Genomic DNA, 19304 nt, shown 5'->3' with positions numbered 1-19304 from the left:
CCCATTCATTGTAATTCTTCTATCCAACATGACTAATGTGAAAATGTGTTTAATAGGAATGTATATGTAGAGCCCATATCAGATTATAAGCCATCTTGGGGAGGAAGGGAGGAAGGAGGAGAAGAAAATGTAAAACTTGTGGAAGTGAATGTTGAAAACTGAAAATAAATAAATTTATTTTTAAAAAAGATCCTCTTGTTTATGGATACTATTGTTCTTATATCAAGCCCTACTACAGATTCTCATGGATAAGATTCAGAGAGAGTTTGGTGTAACTCTCCGTATAGGGAAAATCAAGTGGAGACTAGCTTCATTCATCCAATCAGCATTCATTATTCCCACTCATTCACTCGTTCAACCAAAAAGGAATTTTTAAGTATTATGTACAAGGCACTAGATGCTAGAGACACAAGAACAAAGCCAAAACAGTCCTTGTCCTCACAGAATTTATATTCTCTTGAGGGGAGATAAAACATACACGGATAAGTAAATAGAAAATAATTTCCAGGGGGATGGGCATTAGCAGAACTCAAGATCAACCTCATGTAGGAGATAGCATTTAATATGAACCTTGAAGGAAGCTAGGGATTGTACAAGGCAAAAATTAGGAGGGAGGACATTGCAGGAATGGAAGAGAGACTGTTCAAAGTCATGGAGATTGAAAGTGGAATGATATTTCATGGAACAGGTAACAATCCAGTTTGGTTGAAACAGAGTTCATGAAAAAAAAAAGTAATGTGCAATAAAACCTCAAAAGGTAGGCTTAAATCAGATTGTGAGGGGCTTTTAAAAAGCTAAAAGCAGCAGCTTACTTTTTATCCCAGAATCAAGGGATCATCACTGGAGTTTCTTGAGAAGGTGGCAGCATGATTAGATGTATGCTTTAGGAATATTATTTTGGCTACTGTATGGAGAATGGATTGAAGAAGGGAAGAAACTGTAGTTAGGGAGCCCAATGAAGTGGCCACTGTAGTATTTTAGGCTGGGGCTGATAAAGGCCTGAACCTGAGGGATAGTGTGAGTTGAAAGAAGGGGCCACGTGCAAGAGAGGCTAAATCAACAAAACTTGGCAACTGATTGGATTTGAAGGATGAGAGCAAGAGAAGAGGTAAGGACAGCTCCAAGACTGTGGACCTGGCCAACTAGAAGAATGGTGTTTTCCTCCCTAGAAATATGGAAATTGAAAAAAAAAAATGGAAAGGTTTGGGGGTAAAGAAGATGAGTATTACTTTGGACATGTTGCATATGAGATATCTATGGGAACTGCAAAGGGAAATATAAAACAGGCGGTTGATGCAATGAGACTGAATCTCAGGAGAGAAATGAGGGTTGGATCTACAGAGATAAAAATCATCTCTACAATACGATAGTTGAAATCATGGAGGCAGATGACATCACTGATAGGCCAAAATGGACACAAGATGGCCATGGACAAAGGCCTGGGGGTAAACCTACAGGTAGAAAATAGGACAGGACATAGATGATGATCCCACAAAGGAGATTGAGAAGGATTGGCTAGACAAGTGAACCAGTAAAGTCTACTGAGTGGAGAGTAGTGTAAAGAAAATCCATGAAGGAATGACTATCCTGGAGGAGTGGGTGATCTAAAGAATTAAGAGATGATAGATCTTGATTACAGAGCATTCACCAAGAATGAAAACTGAGAAAAGGTCGTTGGATTTGGCAATAAAGAGATTACTGGTAAGCTTAGAGAGGGTAGTTTCAATTGAGTGAGTAATGAGGTGAGAAGCCATAGTATAGGAGGTTGACAGGTGAATGAGAAGTTGAGCAATAAGAATGGAGAGCATTTTCTAAAGTTCACTTGTGAAAAGGAGAAGAGATATGAGAGGACAGATTGAAGGAACAGTAAAGTCAAATCAAGTTATTGATTTAGGGTGTTTTTTTTTTAAGATAGGGAGAACTGGTATTTTTGTCATCAGTGAGGAAGGAGTCAGTAAATAAGGGGACGAAAAATTAGAGACTGGAGGATGATTGCAGGTCAAGCATTCAGAAGAAACAGGATGGAAGGGGATCAAGGTGACAAATAGAGAGGTTTATCCTGCTGGGGACAAGGGATACCTTATCAACTGAAGCAAGGTAGGAGAAAATGGAGGATGATGTCAAGTGGTTTGGTATGAGAAAGAGGCAGCTCACAGATTATAACAGGAAGTTAAATGAACAATCTATAAAGTTTGTTCATCAGTTCATATGCCTGAGATTGGTAGTCCTTAAGCTTTTTTGGTCTCAGAATCCTCCCCCCATCTATTTACACTCTTAAAAATTACTGAGGACCCTCCAAAGAGCTTTTGTTTACGTGAGTTATATCTGTGGATATTCACCGTATTTGAAATGAAGACATCTTAATAAATATTGTGAGTATAGTTTTGACTTCACAGACCCACATGGGTCCCAAGACAACATTTTGAGATCCACTGCCTTAGATAAATACTTTAAATGGACAAGGAATTAGGCCCAGAATTACATAGGAGGAAGAGAATAAGCTAGATTGCCTTTTCAATGCTCCATTAATTGATTCAAGCTTCTCCTGGAAGTAAAAGCCCATCTTTTTAATACAAATATCCCACCAGTGATTTTAATGCCCATGAATCATGTGACACTATACTACATAGAATTAAAAATGAGTATCACTCAGAGAAGAGGTACATAGTGGAGGTACATGCAGCCTAATAAGTAAAATATAAGGAATTATGAAGCACTATAATAAAGGATAACACTGAAGAAATGTATGATCCAAAATAAGATGAACTGTTCATGTGGTAAGAGTGAGGGATAAGTAAGTAGCACCCTGTTTATCTCACTTGCATCCTTGAGGTATGAAGGGAAAATCAGAAATGCCACCAGCATGTTGGAGAATCCCCTGGGTGGTGATTATATGAGAAGATATGGACAAGGTTTACACAAAATGGGCAGGGATGTGTAGGTTGTGTGATAGGACCAATATCTATCAGGCTTCCCCTCTCTATCTTCCCTCCCTACAACATGGGTTAGACCCTAAACTGAGACAAAGCCAGGATTTGTTTGACTTTAGGTAGGAGTAAGGTTCAAATTGTGGTTCCCATAATTGACTTCTGTGGCTTCTGGCTACGTTGATATATCTTCGTCACTTAGGGGAACAAAATATCCCACCCACATGGGGTAAGTGCCCTTCTGACTTGGATACCAGAAGATCGAATGAGTCTCCACGCCCTGCCCTACTGGACAGATGCATTTTCATATAGATATAATGGATTGAAGTGCTACTGTATCCTTGTATTATCCTTGCTATGTTAAGGCTAAGTAAATAATTTTTATTAACTTTCAATGGCTTACTAATGCCTCACTTCCTCCCAACATCTAACCTGAACTAAGAGGACGTCGGCCCTAACAGGTTGGAATCTGAATTGTTGACAAGCTATCCGCAAGGCAAGACCACACATCCACGTGAATCATTGACTTAGATCTTATGTTCTTTTCCTCAATGCAAATCTTTCTCTGTTATCACACAGTGGCATGGACGAGATCCTGGATTCTTAAAGGCTATGCCAGTTGGCATAGTTATCATTATTATCTACCATTATCTAGCTATCTTTCTTTTATTCTGAAGGCTCTTACTAAGTTAGAAAGGCTTCAAATAAAAGTATAGGCCAAGAAATGACAGATTGTATGTCTTCTGTCTGAATACCAGCCTTGCCAAATTCAGAAAAGCTATTTATGGTAAGGACAAGGTGTGATGGATTTTTAACAACAGCAAAGAAAGGTGAGATCTGTGAAAGTATGGGATACCCATGCTATTGAAATCCTAAATCCTTGAATTAGCAAAATAATAACAATTCAGTTTTTTAGTGATTAAGCTTACATGATTTTCTGTAATTATTATTTGAGGTAAGTAGTAGTGATATTCTCTTCTAACATATGGGGAAACTGAAGGTATACACTAATAAGTAAAAATGAAACTTAAATTTGGGTTCTGACTCCAAGACCAATGTTCTTTCAACTACGTAACACCATCTTTCTCCAGATTGTGATCTAATTGAAAAGACAAAATGAGGAAAAAGATAAATAACAATAAAAGTTTAGGTCACCCCACCCTTACCTCCTCTCAAAAAGAGGGTGGGGGGAGGAGGTAAGATAATAATAGCTAGCATTTTTATGGTGCTTGGAAGTTTGTGTCAAAAAGTGATCTACAAATATCTCATTTTATCATCACAACAACCCTGAGAAGTAGGTGCTATCAATACCCCTATTTCACAGATGAGAAAATGGAGTCTGAGGTCACATAGGGTCACATAGCTAGCGAGTATCTGAGGTTGGATTTGAACTCACGTCTCTGATTCCAGGTCCAGAGCTCTATCTACTATGTAACCTTATAACTGCCAAAACAACAGTAAAAATAAATATAGGGGTTCGGTGGATGGGGAGAGAACTTGAAGCTAGGTGCTTAAGAAAGGGTTCACAAAGTAGAACTAGACCAGGACTAGGAGAAGAGGTAAGCATTGGTAAATATGGGAGTGGGATTTGAAACAGACCTCTTATTGCTCTACTCCAAGGGGCAGACAAAGCTCTTAGGACATATGCATATCATGATGCCAAGAGGAGGAAATTATTGGGCTATGCTGTATTGCTATCAGTTCTCCCTAGAGGTCTTTATTCTTCATCATTGGAAAAAGAGCACTATGTAGCAACAGACATTAAATAGAGAAACAATGTATTACTGAATATAATTTTGTTTCCTCATTCTAGAGAAGCACTAATCCTAGCATGAAATACTTCGTGCTAGTATGTCAATTCGTTTGTTCATATCATAATTATTCATCAATTCAACAAATATTTATGAGGTGACTTATGTACGAGCTATGCAAATCATTGAAGAACATAAAACATGATTCACTATTGTACAGGGTATTCCCAAAGTCTTCATCTAGTTGTTTGGTTTTTTTAAAAAATATCTTAAAACTGCATGAGTTTGGGGACACCCTCTATATAGGAATATAACATTTCCTTAGATGCGGTAGAGTAGAAAGAGCAGGGAATTTAGAGTTAGAAGACCTTAACTGGAATTCAAGCTCCACCACTTAATATTTTTGTGACCTTAAGTCAAAGCCTCCCTTAGCTTCAATTTCCATATCTGTCAAATGGTGCTAATAAAACTTGCTCAACCTATTTCAAAAATTTATTGCAAGAAGAAAACTTTGAAAATTGCTTTATACATATCAGCTAGTATTCTCCTTTTCCTCCTCAAATAAACTCCAAGACAACAGAGATTGTCTCTCATTTATCTTTATTTTTTCTCCACTCAGTTCAGTGAATTGCCCATAATAAGCACTTAATAATTATTGAATGAATAAAACAACAAAGGAGTAACACTTCTGCTTATGGGCAGATATATAATCAGATAGCATCAGGGGAATAGTTATTCATTTTATGGATTATCTAGTTTTCTTGCTAATGCATAAATGACAATGTATTTCATCACTATGTAACATTTCCAGCAGAGAGCGGACACAGTAATAAGAGGTAAAATTCAAATAATTCCATATGTAATACAGTAGAAAGAATCAGGATCTTTAAATAGAAGGCATGATTTTGAATTCCATCTCTGCTAGTTGCTAGCCATGTGAAACTCTAGGCAAATCACTTTCTAGACTTCAGTTTTCTCACTGGTAAAATGCAGATAATATCTAAACCATCTCTCTCACATGGCTTTTAATAGGAAAGTGTTTTGTAAACCCTAAAGCAGTATAGATTTTGATGAATTTTGCCTTTCTTTTGTCACTCTGATAAAGCATCTAGTGAGAAAAGAGATTAAGGTATCAGCTAAAATAAATTTTGAGACAATCTATGGGTTTCTATTATCTGTGATCCCATTATCCGCCTTTACCAGGATAATGACAACTGAACCCATGTGCATACATGAGAATGAAACTAATTCAGACATAGATGAAATTATTTGCAACAAGTATATTACTACCACTAGTGAATTAGACACCAAATGACCCTTGATAAAAAAAAAATGTTTGATATCATCTGTGAGCAGTGGTAACTCTGATGTCATGACCTACACCTTCTAAGATTACACCAGAGAGAATGTTCATTCTAACTAAGTCAAAGGAAATCCCCAAGGAGTTATCCTAGCTCTACCATGAAGCTCAATACACAATAGCAGCAGTTTTCCAAAGTCTCATTCTGTTTGTCTAGAATGGCAATATAGGGAGGAGGGAGGCTTTGCTCTAATAAGAGATAGTATTATTGTAGAAGAGCACAGAGGACCCATTTGAAAACCACTGGATTGTCATTCCTATTGGATTTCAACTCTAGCCAGTATTCTTCTACTCTACTAATTAAATCCTCAACAGATTAAGGTTAAGAATATTTGCATTGATTTTTTGTTTGTTTCTCTTGTCTTAGTGTGGCTAAGTAGAGCAAATTTTGCTAAGTCTTGGACTTCTTAACAAAATTTCTAGTTGTATCATAATTTCTCACCTATTTAACATACTCCTTGAATAATAGGAATCAAAAGTCATAGCACAAAGTCTTCTTTGCATAATAAAATGCACCTTTGTTTAAAAAAATAAACTCATAAGTAGAATTCTTTTTTAAACAATAATTTTATTATTTATTATTTTAGTTTTCAACATTGAATTCCACAAGATTTTGAGTCACAAATTTTCCCCCATTTCTACCCTCCTCCCCACTCCAACATGGCATATATTCTGATCAACCCATTCCCCAGTCAGCCCTCCCTTCTGTCACCCCACTCCCCCCCATCCCCTTTCCCCTTACTTTCTTGTAGGGCAGGATATATATATATACATATATATATATGTATATGTATGTATATATATATGTATGTATGTATGTATACGTGTATATATATGTATATACATTCCCTTCAACTACCCTAATACTGAGAAAGCTCTCATGAATTAGACATATTATTTTTCCATGTAGGAACATAAACAAAACAGTTCAACTTTAGTAAGTCCCTTACGATTTCTCCTTCTTGTTTACCTTTTCATGTTTTTCTTGATTCTTGTGTTTGAAAGTCAAATTTTCTATTTAGCTCTGGTCTTTTCACTGAGAAAGCTTGAAAGTCCTCTATTTTATTGAAAATCCATATTTTGCTTTGGAGCATTATACTCAGTTTTGCTGGGTAGGTGATACTTGATTTTAATCCTAGCTCCGTTGACCTCCGGAATATCATATTCCAAGCCCTTCGATCCCTTAACGTAGAAGCTGCTAGATCTTGTGTTATCCTGACTGTGTTTCCACAATATTCAAATTGTTTCTTTCTGGCTGGTTGAAGTATTTTCTCCTTGACCTGGGAACTCTGGAATTTGGCTACAATATTCCTAGGAGTTTTCTTTTGGGGATCTTTTTCAAGAGGCGATCTGTGGATTCTTTCAATTTCTATTTTACCCTCTGGCTCTAGAATATCAGGGCAGTTCTCCTTGATAATTTCTTGAAAGAGGATATCTAGGCTCTTTTTTTTGATCATGGCTTTCAGGTAGTCCAATAATTTTTAAATTATCTCTCCTGGATCTATTCTCCAGGTTAGTGGTTTTTCCAATAAGATATTTCACATCGTCTTCCATTTTTTCATTCCTTTGGTTCTGTTTTATAATATCTTGATTTCTCATAAAGTCACTAGCTTTCACTTGCTCCAATCTAATTTTTAAGGTGGTATTTTCTTCAGTAGTCATTTGGACCTCCTTTTCCATTTGGCTAATTCTGCCTTTTAGGGCATTCTTCTCACTGGCTTTTTGGAGCTCTATTGCCATTTGGGTTAGTCTATTTTTTAAGATGTTATTTTCTTCAGTATTTTTTTGGGTCTTCTTTAGCAAATCATTGACTTGTTTTTCATGGTTTTCTTGCATCACTCTCATTTCTCTTCACAATTTTTCCTCTACTTCTCTTCCTTGCCTTTCCAAATCCTTTCTGAGCTATTCCATGGCCTGAGACCAATTCATATTTTTCTTGGAGGCTTTTGATATAGGCTCTTTGACTTTGTTGACTTCTTCTGGCTGTATGTTTTGATCTTCTTTGTCACCAAAAAAAGATTCTATAGTCTGAGTCTGCCTGGCCATGTTCCCAGCCAACTACTTGACCTTTGAGCTTTTTGTCGGGGTATGACTGCTTGTAGAGTAGAGAGTGCTTTGTCCCAAGCTTTAGGGGCTGCACTGCTGTTTTCAGAGCTACTTCTACTCCATCATCACTGCTGCCACAGCAGCACTCTTCCTTCCCCAAGAACCGCCAACCAGGATTGCGACCCAGATCCAAGCAGGTCAAAACAAGCCCTGCACTCCTGCTCTGGTCTGCCATTTGATTCTTCCCACTGTGTGAGCCAGGGACTCTGGAAGCAGCTGATGCTGGAGCTCCACCACCACACCACCTCTGCCATCCCCATGGCTGGCAGTCAGACAGCTCTGTAACCCGATCTAGCAGTTTACCCACTAACCTGTTCCATGGTCTTCAGCATTTGTGGGTTCAGAAGTCTGGTAACTGCCACAGCTCAATGATTCATGGCCCTACTGCGGTTGCCTCCTGGTCTGGTCTGTTCTGGCACAGCCCACGCTTGGCTGCACACTGCTACCAGAATCCTGTGATAGACCCTTCCCAGCAACTATCCAGGCTGTCCTGGTCTGGAGCTCTGCTTCTCTCTGTTATTTCATGGGTTCTGGAGCTCTAGATTTTGTTCAGAGCCAATTTTTACAGGTGTTTGGAGGGATTTGGGGAGAGAGCTTAAGCAAGTCCCTGCTTTCCAGCCACCATCTTGGCCCCACCCCACCCCATAAGTAGAATTCTTAAAAATCAAGTCTTTTACTTGTAGGTCACACAGATTAGTAACGTGAATTTAAGTTACATCACAGTGAAAGCATCATTTATGTTAGAAAATAAATGTTATTTCCAGGATAATAGAAAAACTTCAAGAAAAAGTAAAAAAATAACAATACTCCCTTCTCTAATTAATACTTAATATTTTGTCTCTATAAAATATATTACTAGAATGTGTTTTGATTTATTTTTCTAATAACGGTTATGGATTTGAATTGATTGGTCCATACTCTCCTGACTATTCTCTTTTATATGACCAATAGAATTCATCTGGAATGGCCAGGGCTAAAGATTTGATCTGTGAACATGGAAAAGAATGACATCAATTGTGCTATATGCACACCAAACCTATGGTGCTGACCTTTGTAGCCTTACTGCCTAAGATTTTCATGGGATTATCAATTTAGAAACACAAGGAATCTCAGAAGCCATTCAACTCATCTCCTATCCCAATTTTTCACATGAAGAATTGAGGCTTAGAGATGTCAAATGATTTGATTAAGGACATACAGGAAGAAAGTAGCAAATCAGAATTCTAACTCTGAGTCCAAATCCACCACACTTTCCACTATACTGCCTCTTGAGAGATCTAAAGTTTCTATAGAACCTGTTCTATAGGCCCCTGTTGACATTCAATTCTAATATGTCATTTATCTATATAGCATTCTTGTGAGGCATGGGAAAGATAACATCATTTACCAATGAGGAGGTAGAGACAAAAAAGAATGTGGATAGTATGGTACAGTGAATAGGACACTGGACTTGGAGTCAGGCCTGGGTTCAAATCCTGCCTCAAAAATTTACTACTGCGACCATATGTGGCTCAGCCTCAGTTTCCTCATTTGTAAAATGAGAGTTGCACTTCATGACTTCTAATACTATCCCTTCCACATCTACATTTATTATCTTACAATCCTATGAATAAGTACACACAGGTAAAGTGACTTAATATTTCACAGCATATCAGTGATGGACTCAAGAACTCAGCTTTCTTGTATCCTAAATATGTCATCATTCTAATCATCTTCATGGCTTTACTGGACAGGGAAGATTTCCAATGACGATGCAGAAGCATTCCAAAAAAGAGGGAAGCCATACAGCTCCCAGCCGCCTGTGTACAAATAGTATTTCCCAGCATTTACATGGCACTTTGAAGTTTGCAAAGGAGGAGGTAGAGTAGCGAAGTAGAAAGAGTTCCGAACTTGCAGTTACAGGACCCAAATTCAAATACCAATTTTAGACAGCTAACTGGTGTAGTGGATAAAGCGCGGGATCTACAATCGGACAGACCAAGTTCAAATCTGATCTCAGATCCTTACTATTAAAATGTGTGACCCTGGACTTAACCTCTGCTTTAGTTTTTTTCAACTGTAAAAAGGGGATAATAATAGCACCTAGCTAGCAGGGTTGTTGTGAAAAATCAAATAAGAAAATTTATGAAGTGCTTAGCATAGTACCTGGCACATAGTAGGTACTTAGTAAATTTTCCCTTCTTTCCATCCATCCATCCCTCCTATCCCATTTGAATCTAACAAGCCTTATGAACAAAACACAAATATGACTAATCCAATTTTACAAATAAGAAAACTGAGACTCAACGAACTTACATGACTTGTTCATGGTCACACAGATAGTAAGTGTCAGATGCAAAATTTGAATACAGGTCCTCCAGACTTGAAGGATAAACTCTGCCTCTGCCTCTCTGCCTTCTCTGCATCTGCCTCCTCTCTGTGCTCCATTTTGATGGTTGAAGGCTGCCTCCTTAACATGGGGTTTACTGGCTAGATTTCTTTCTGAAAAGCCAAGCCTTAAACCCAATTCACTCTGGAACTCTTAGATTGCCCATCTAGCACAGAGTGAATGTAAATATGAAACAGTAACTGTTTCTCTTTTGGCCAGGAACCCTGAGGGTCCTTCCCTCCCAGTTTGATTTATTTTTTTGGAGTTTTGTTTAAAGGGGCCACCCCTTGATTAACTTCTTAAAGAGGCCTAGTCACTTAATGAGCATTACCTCACTCAAAGAACCTGAAAAGACCTTAGCCTGAAAGGGCCAGGGTCTTGCAATGCATCCTGGGCCATCTCCAGTCCTCCTGGTGAATATCAGGCCACTGGACCCAGATGGCTCTGGAGGAGAAAGTGAGGCTGGTGACCTTGCACAGCTGTCCCTCATTCAAATCCAAGTCAACTGCTAGTCGTGTCATCATTTCCCTGATGTCATGGTCCTCTTTGAGAACGAAGGACAAACACTACAACAAGTCCAGTTAACTAGCTACATTGTCTCTGTCCCTTTCTAGTAAGATACTAGATCATTTACAGTGAACAACAGTTCAAAAGGAACAGCTAGAAAGCAGCTGACAATATAACTTTCTTAACATTTACCCATAGAGAAAAGTACTCATCTGTAGTGACATCAGGGAACTGAGGAGAGTTGAGAAACCAGTATATATTTAGAGCCAGATATATTGGGGCATCTAGGTGGTAAAGTGGATAGAGTCCCAGGCCTGGAATTTGGAAGACTAGTCATCATGAGTTCAAATCTGACCTCAGACACTTACTAGCTAAGTGACCCTGGGCAAGTCATTTATCCCTGTTTGCCTCAGTTTCCTCATCTATAAAATGAGCTGGAGAAGGCAATATCAAACCCAAGAAAATCCCAAATGGGGACACAAAGAATCAGACACAACTGAAATGACTGAACAACAACAACAAAAAGGCAGAAATAGTAAGAAAAAATACCTGCAACTAGGATTCTCAGGAAAATTAGCTGGAACTTCAGATATAGCACATAACACTTTCTAGTTCTTCTTCATTAAACTCATTTCTGTTTCCTATTATGTTCCCTCCTCATTACTCTTTATTCCTTTGGGAGCTAGCTGTGACTGGCTATAACTTGGCAATGGGGTAGTTAAAAAATTATCAGAAGTTTTTAAGGGGTAGGCAGGGAAACAGTTTACTTTATCTAATGGGGAGAAAACACCTAGATTACCTTGAAACTATTTCTAGCCTTGTGGCATTTCTAAAAGCAAAATCAAGTGATACCACTTAGAGGAATACCCACCCCCACTCCTCATAATATTATTTCTTTCAGCACATTATTGTAGAATATACATCAGAGGCAGCTGGAGATGCAATAGAGAGAATGCTGGATCCAGAATCAGGAATATTCGAATTCAATCTAGCCTCAGATACTCACTAGCTGTGTGACTGTGGGCAAGTTACTTAACCTCTGTTTGTCTCAGTTTAACCAACTGCAAAATGGGGATAATATCACCTACCTTGAAGGATTGTTGGAAGGATTAGATGAGATAATATGTGTCAAAAGCCTTTAGCACAGTGCCAGGCATATAAGACACTACATAAATTATTTCCTTCCCTTCCCAAACCTCTTAGTTTGTACCACCACTATTTCCCATTAGGTTCTGTTGACCTGTTTTATCATAGTCTGTCTACCTCCCCTTCCTCTGTTGAACTATAAACTCCTAAAAGGCAAGGGCTATTATTTTTTCATTTTTTACCTCTTCTCACTAGCTATCACCATCTGTTTGAAATGTAACTCGGATATTGTTGTTATCGGTGTGTCATTTTAGTCATATCAAACTCTTCACGACCCCATTTAGGATTTTCTTGGCAGAGATATTGGAGCGGTTTGCCATTTCCTTCTCCAGTTCATTTTTACAGATGAGGAAACTGAGGCAAACATGGTTAAGTGACTGGCCCAAGGTCACATAGTGAGTGTCTAAGGCTGGATTTGAACTGATGAAGATGAGTCTTCCTGACTCCAAGCCCAATGCAACTGGAAACAGTTTTTCCAAGATTTTTGATCTTTTTGTTTCTTCTCTAGCCTACTTCAAATCCATAAAGTGGCTATCATACTCTTACATCAACTCAGTGCCATCAACCACCAGCCAAAAAGCCATGTAGTCTTTACCTGTCAACATACTTATCAATTCCATTCAAATTCATTAAGTTTTATCAAGCACATACTCATTCAGAAAGCACTGTCAGCCACAGAGGAAACACAAAGTTAAGATAAGATATGGTGTCAAGCATGCCTGCAGTTCCTGTAGCCAGGGAAGTCAAGGCTGGTGAATCTTTTGAGCTCTAGAATTTCAAGGTAAAGTAGTACTTAAGTTGATCAGGATCCAGCACCAATGTGGAGAGCCACAGGGATTGTGGAACTACCAGGCTGCCTAAGGAGGCAGGAAATGGAGCAGATAAAGCACACTTGCTTATCAGTAGTGCAACTGGCCTGGGAGTAGATGCTCCACTGGAACCCTGGGAAAGATTGAGAGACCTAGTCTAAACAAAAACCCAAAATAAAAGAAAACCTGAAACAAAATTAACATAAAATATGAGATTGCCCTTCTATAACTTACCATCTTGCCACGCTCACTTCCTACTACTACTGGCACGTAATCCAATTATTTCCTGCTGCTTTCCCTGCATTGATCTTATCTTCAGTCCTGCTGCTCCTCCCTCCACCCACCCCCACCAGGAATAACTTTACTCCCTAAATGAGGCAGGGTTGAATAGTGGAAAGAACAGTAGGTCAAGAGCCAAGGAGAGCATGATTCAACTTTAGTTCTTGGCCACCAGCTGCCTTGCTGCCACCAAAGTATGTGTACTCTCTGCTTCTCATATACTCTCAACATGTGTTTAACTCCTTCCTTTCTCTTTATGGAACCACAGTCATTTCAGTATTATCATTGCCACTTTATTTCCTTCTGGCTCAACTCACCATCCCTATAACTTTTCCAGCCAAAATACTCCTTGCTGGTCACTACTCTTCCATTTAGTTTCCCCTCTATTAAGCGCTCTTAAATGCTCTTGCATTTACATCCCCAGTGGTTGGTACTTTTTAATGCTTTTCCATCCACTTATTCAGTAGGACACAATTCCATCAGATCCTACCAAACTAGAAAGATCTTAGAGTATGTTCCAAGGAACGAATGTAGCAGCTACCTCCCAGGATTGTTGTAAGGACCAAATGGGATATTTGTGAAGTGTTTAATACAGTGCTTGGCACTTAGTAGGCACTTAATAAATGCATGTTTCCTTCCTTCCCTTCTTCCTACCTCCCTCGCTTCTGTTTTAAAAGCAATCCACCTAAGTTTAGAGAGGTTTACCACCAGGTTGGGGTGTAGTTACTGATATTTTTGGCTAGAGCAATGACTAAAGATTATGCACCAAATTATATAGGCCATGTGATTTGTATTAGTGAAAGAAGTATGCCCAGACAAACAAAATAGTATGTCTTTGAATATTATTGTCTATGTATTATCTTATAGTTAATATCTATTGTTATGCTTTGACAGAACCATGTTTTTCTATAGTGTGGATACCCTTTCCACCCATGCTATGTCCCATTCTTGCCTTTTTGTCCATGTGATTCTTATGCAAATACTTAAATTCTTACTTAAATTCTTTTCAAGCAAAGACTATTACAGGTCTGTCTATCTCATCTCAAAATTCGCAGAAATTTTTAGAGCTCATTTACCACTAATCCTCCTCTCACAGATGAAGAAATTGAGGCCCAGGGAGGGAAGGTGACTTGTCCAAGGTTACAAAGCTTTCTGTCAGAACTAGAAAACCAAACCTCCTGATGCACAGTGCAGTGTTCTTTCCACTAGACTATTTAATATATGAGTGCTCAGTAAAAACTAATTGAATCTACAGCCATCTGGATCTTACAGATGTTCCCAAATAGATAGTGTCTGGGGGCATTTTTTCAAAGTACATTTTTCAGGTTCATAGGTCATCATCTACAACATTAGGATATGTGTAGTAAATTCATTTTTTGTCATGTTTTTTTTTTGTTTTGTTTTGTTTTTTTTTAATGGGGAAACTAAAGTCAAGTGATCTGTATGAACTGAATGAGTCAACACCAGCAGATGTGTCAGTGCATATGGTGTGGTCTTCATATGCTGTCCTCCATTATTCAGAATGAGTCATTCATCCCCAACCCTTTTCCTTCTTCCTCTTAGAAAGAAGCATGGGCTCAATATCTCCCTCGAGTTAATTTTAAAAAGACACTGTCTATATAATATTGAATGGTTCCCTTCTACTCTATTTTACTTGAACTGTGTGTATATTTGAAAAACTCAGAACTCCATTTGGATGCGATGCTTTAATCCCAACGTTCTAATCCAAGCTGTTCTATGAAGCAGCCATGTGACTTTAGCAAAGTCCCATTTCCTTTCTGGAACTCAGCTCTTTTATCTATAAATAAAATGAGAGACTAAATTAGATTAGCTCTAAGCTCTTTTAAAGCTCCAAGATTCTAAGCTGCTCACTTTTATTTTAACATGCTAACATGCTATCTTGCCTTAAACACTTTTCATGAAAATAACACAGTTCATGCACTACATGCATGCAGTACATGCAGCCTTTCATGATACCCTTAACTTCTAGTGCCTTCCCAAAAGTACACTGTGCTTATTTTTTATATACTGTGTAACACATACAGTGATACAAAAGTCTTAGAGCAGTTAAATCTATTAAAGAGTAAAACTGCCCTAAGACTTTTGGGACATGCCATACTTGGAAACATTCATGTTGCTTTCCCTGTTAGGATATAAACTTCTTGGCTGTAGGGACTGTTTTCGCTTTTGCCTTTATATCCCTAGGGCTTAATACATAGAAGGTATTTAATAAGTACGTATTGATTGAGGAGGAAATTCACATCCTTGAAAATCTGCATATTGAGAACTATTCTGTTTGTCCCCTTTCCATTGACGAGAGCCTGGCACCTCAACTTGGGGTGGGTGGAATGATTCTGGAGGTGCCACTTCTTCAAAAACACCCTTTTCTTGTTTCCCAGATAATGGATACGAGTCCTCTTCTTCTTTCAATGCTATTTACCTTCTTCTATGCACTGAATCCGCTTTTCTAACTTGTATGAGAATTATTTCTGTATCTGTTCACTAGATCATAAGGTCCTTGAGAGAAGGGGTTATATTTTCACCCTTGAATCACAATGCCTTATACATAATAGGTACTTAATACAAATTTGCACCCTGACTGAACTTGAGACCTTCCTGTATGTATTTAGTACAAAACTTAAGGCATCATTTGGAGGAGTCAGGGTATCAATTTATCCTTGTCCCTATCCTAAGTAGTGCCATCCCTTGAAATACACTGAAGAAACACACAGCCTAAGGTTTAACACAGCGTTGGAAAAAAAACCTGAGTAAAACCTTTAGAATATGCAGTTTGGCTTTTTCCACTTTATAGGAAACAAAATCCAACCAGAACTGATACAATGGATGATCATACTAACTCAAAGCAAATGCTCTCCTTGGGTATTTATTCAAATCCTCCCTGCCTGATACTACAAGGATACAAGACTTACTAGGAAGAGGAGTAACAATAGCTCTATCTTACTGCTAAGGGATCCCAAAGTCCTTTTTAAACCAAAAGGCTTGTTGACCCCACCCAGGTTAGAAGATTGGTCACTTTGGCGCTTTCTCACCAGGGACCTCTACAGGTGACACAGTGTTATTGAGTAGGATTGCTAAGGTCCAGGATGAGATTATCATAAGCTTTGAAAACTAATTTCCCATGAATCTGGCAATGTAACACCCTACATCTTCCTCTCTACAAAAGCTGCAGCCTTCATATTTAATCAGATTTTCATTGTCAATATAAGAAAAACCTAGTCACAATCTCAAAATCTACAGTTGAGGAAAGCAACAAATTCTTCCTCTATACAATTCAAAGTATACAAGAAAAAGGTAAAACTTTATTCCTGAATATAAACAGTAGTTTTTCCTCTTGTCCAACATTTATACTTCACTAATACTCAATTTCTCCAGAGTGCCATTCCAATCCCACTAACATCAACCATATTTCCCCTCAGGGCTCTGCAGGAGACAGAATACTGCAGCAAATCCCTGCAGAGATGAACAAATTCTCATTAAACTGGTCACAGTGAAAAAGCAGGCGGCCTTCAGCAATGGAACTCAATTCACCAGGTCTGAGGACTGAAGGGAGAAAAAGAGAAGAGATACCTCCCTTAAGGTGAATCGATCAGAAAAAAAAAAATATCAGGCAGTCAAATCTGGTTTCTGAAAAGAAAACCATATGCAATGAAACCGCAACTATCCAGAAACTTTCAATTAACCAGATTCTATCCAGTGGTCAACTTTCAGCAGAAAGATGCACATCATAAGTCATTTTTTTCCACACATTTCAAAAGTAAAAACCACTAATATAATTTCTAAAGTCCTCTTTCTCTTAGGATACAGGCAATGCAACTAGCTCTAACAACTTTTACATCTGTGTTTATAATAGATTAGAAGATAGGAGATAGCTGGGGTACTGGATGTATGATTAATATTAGTGACAAGGTATTAGAAGATCCTCAATTATGAAAAGAATGACCAAATTAAATTTTGGTCCATGATTCTGAGTCATAAAAATGATCTTCATGGTACACTGAAGTACTGAATTTGGAGTCCCATGACATGAGTCTGAATCCCAATTACTGCATAAGTCAAAATCAATTAGTTTCTGTTGGCCTCAGTTTCCACATGAAAGAGCTAGATTTAATTACCTTTATGGTCCCTTTCAGCTCTAGATCTATGATCCTAGTATGCCTCAAGAAAGGGACCCTAATGCATTGTTGTTGGAGTCGTGAACTGATCCATCCATTGTGGAGATCAATTTGAAACTGTGCCCAAAGGGCTACAAAAATGTGCAAACTCATTGACCAAGCAACACAACTACTAGGTCTGTATCATGAAGAGATCAAAAAAAAGGGGAAAAGGACATATTTGTACAAAAATATTTATAGTAGCTCTTTTTGTGGTAGAAAAGAATTGGAAATTGAGGGGATGTCCATCAATTAGGGAATGGCTGAACAAGTAGTGGTATCTGATTATAATGGAATATTGTTGTTATAAGAAATGACAAGCAGAATGATTTCAGAAAAACCTGGAAAGACTTGCATGAACTGATGCAAAGTGAAGTGAGCAGAACCAAAAGAAGATTGTACACAGTAACACCAATTTTGTATGATGATCAATTATGAATGACAGTCATTTTCAGCTGTGTAATGATCCAAGACAATTCCAAAGGATTCATGATGAAAAATGCTATCCACCTCCAGAGAAGGAACTGATGGAATCTGAATGCACACTGAAGCATATTATTTTTCACTCTTTATTTTTCTCATTTTTTTGAAGGGTATCTAGGTCTTCTTTCACAACATGACTAATCTGGAAATGTTTTGCACGATTACACATGTATAACCTATATCAAATTGTTTAACATCTCAGGGAGGGGAGAGAGAAGGGAGGAAGAGAATTTAGAACTCAAAATTTTTAAAAATAAACATTAAAATTATTTTTGCATGTAATCAGGAAAAATAAAACATTGTTTTTTAAAAAAGATTTTCAATACCGAGGGTGGACAGAAGTTTCCATTTAACATTCCATTAACATTTAACATTAACCAAATGATTCAGTTAATTAGAACATCCTCATTTCCAAGTTTGCTGGGTAACCAAGATTTTGCTTTAGACCATGGACAAGTTACTCCCTCTTATTCTGGACCCACCACAATCTTCGTATTTTACTTAGAGAAGGCAGAAAAGAGTCTAAGAATGAGAACTTAAACTAGCATGGAATAAAGGTTCACTATAGTGCTATTGGCACAAAGAAAAATTGTTTTAAAGATATAATATTAAGAATGCTGCCCCTTCCCCCTCTAAGATCTTCTTTTGAATTATTATATCACCAAAATTACTGCTTTTCTGTATCCTATGTTTCACCACAGGGAAATCTAAAATCCATTTTTATCAGGAGAGGGTCTTTCCTGAATGACTATGGACTTCAAAAATCAACCTGGAAGCTTTCTCATCAAATATTAATGATTACTCGGAATCTTGGCCACCAAACCAAGTCACCATACACATTTTAAAGAGCAACAACAACAGTAATAAGTGACAGTTTATAGAGCTTTAAAGTTTGCAAAGCTTTATGTACATTTTCTCATTTGTAAAATGTGGGAATAGCATCAGATAACTTCTGAGGGACCTTCAGTCTGTAAATTTATGATTCTACAATTTCATTTGGACCCTAAAACAACCTCAGGAAGTCAGTACTACAGATGCTATTAGAGATGAGAAGAATGATGTTCAGGGAGGTTAAGTGACTTATCTAGGACTGCCCAACAACGACAAAAAACTGATAGATCTGGGTCTTGTGCTCAAGGCAATTCAACATACATTTATTAAGGACATACAACATTTGAGGTACTGTAAGAGGTACTAAAAATATAGGGAAAGAAAAGAACATGTCCCTGACTTTAAGGAATTTAGAATACAGCAGGAAGATGAGACAAATGAAGTCAGGTCTGACTTCAAGTTCAAAGTATCTTTCCTAGTACTGATTGGAAAGTCAGTGTGGTATAATTTTTTAAAATTACATTTCATTTTTTCAATGAACAATAATCTCTTTTCTCCCTCCTAC

The 19304-nt window shown here is 37.9% G+C and overlaps 1 protein-coding gene across 2 annotated transcripts in view; it reads right to left on the bottom strand.

Moving 5' to 3' along the window:
- The window catches only part of FMN1 (formin 1), a 495511-nt gene that overhangs the window by 312287 nt on the left and 163920 nt on the right, over positions 1–19304 (bottom strand). The gene's annotated exons all lie outside the window — the stretch shown is intronic.

The sequence above is a fragment of the Trichosurus vulpecula genome, chromosome 8 (genome assembly GCF_011100635.1).
Source record: "Trichosurus vulpecula isolate mTriVul1 chromosome 8, mTriVul1.pri, whole genome shotgun sequence".
Lineage (NCBI taxonomy): Eukaryota > Metazoa > Chordata > Mammalia > Diprotodontia > Phalangeridae > Trichosurus > Trichosurus vulpecula.
The sequence above is the reverse complement of the archived record's forward strand: the minus strand, read 5'-3'. Positions and strand labels throughout refer to the sequence as shown.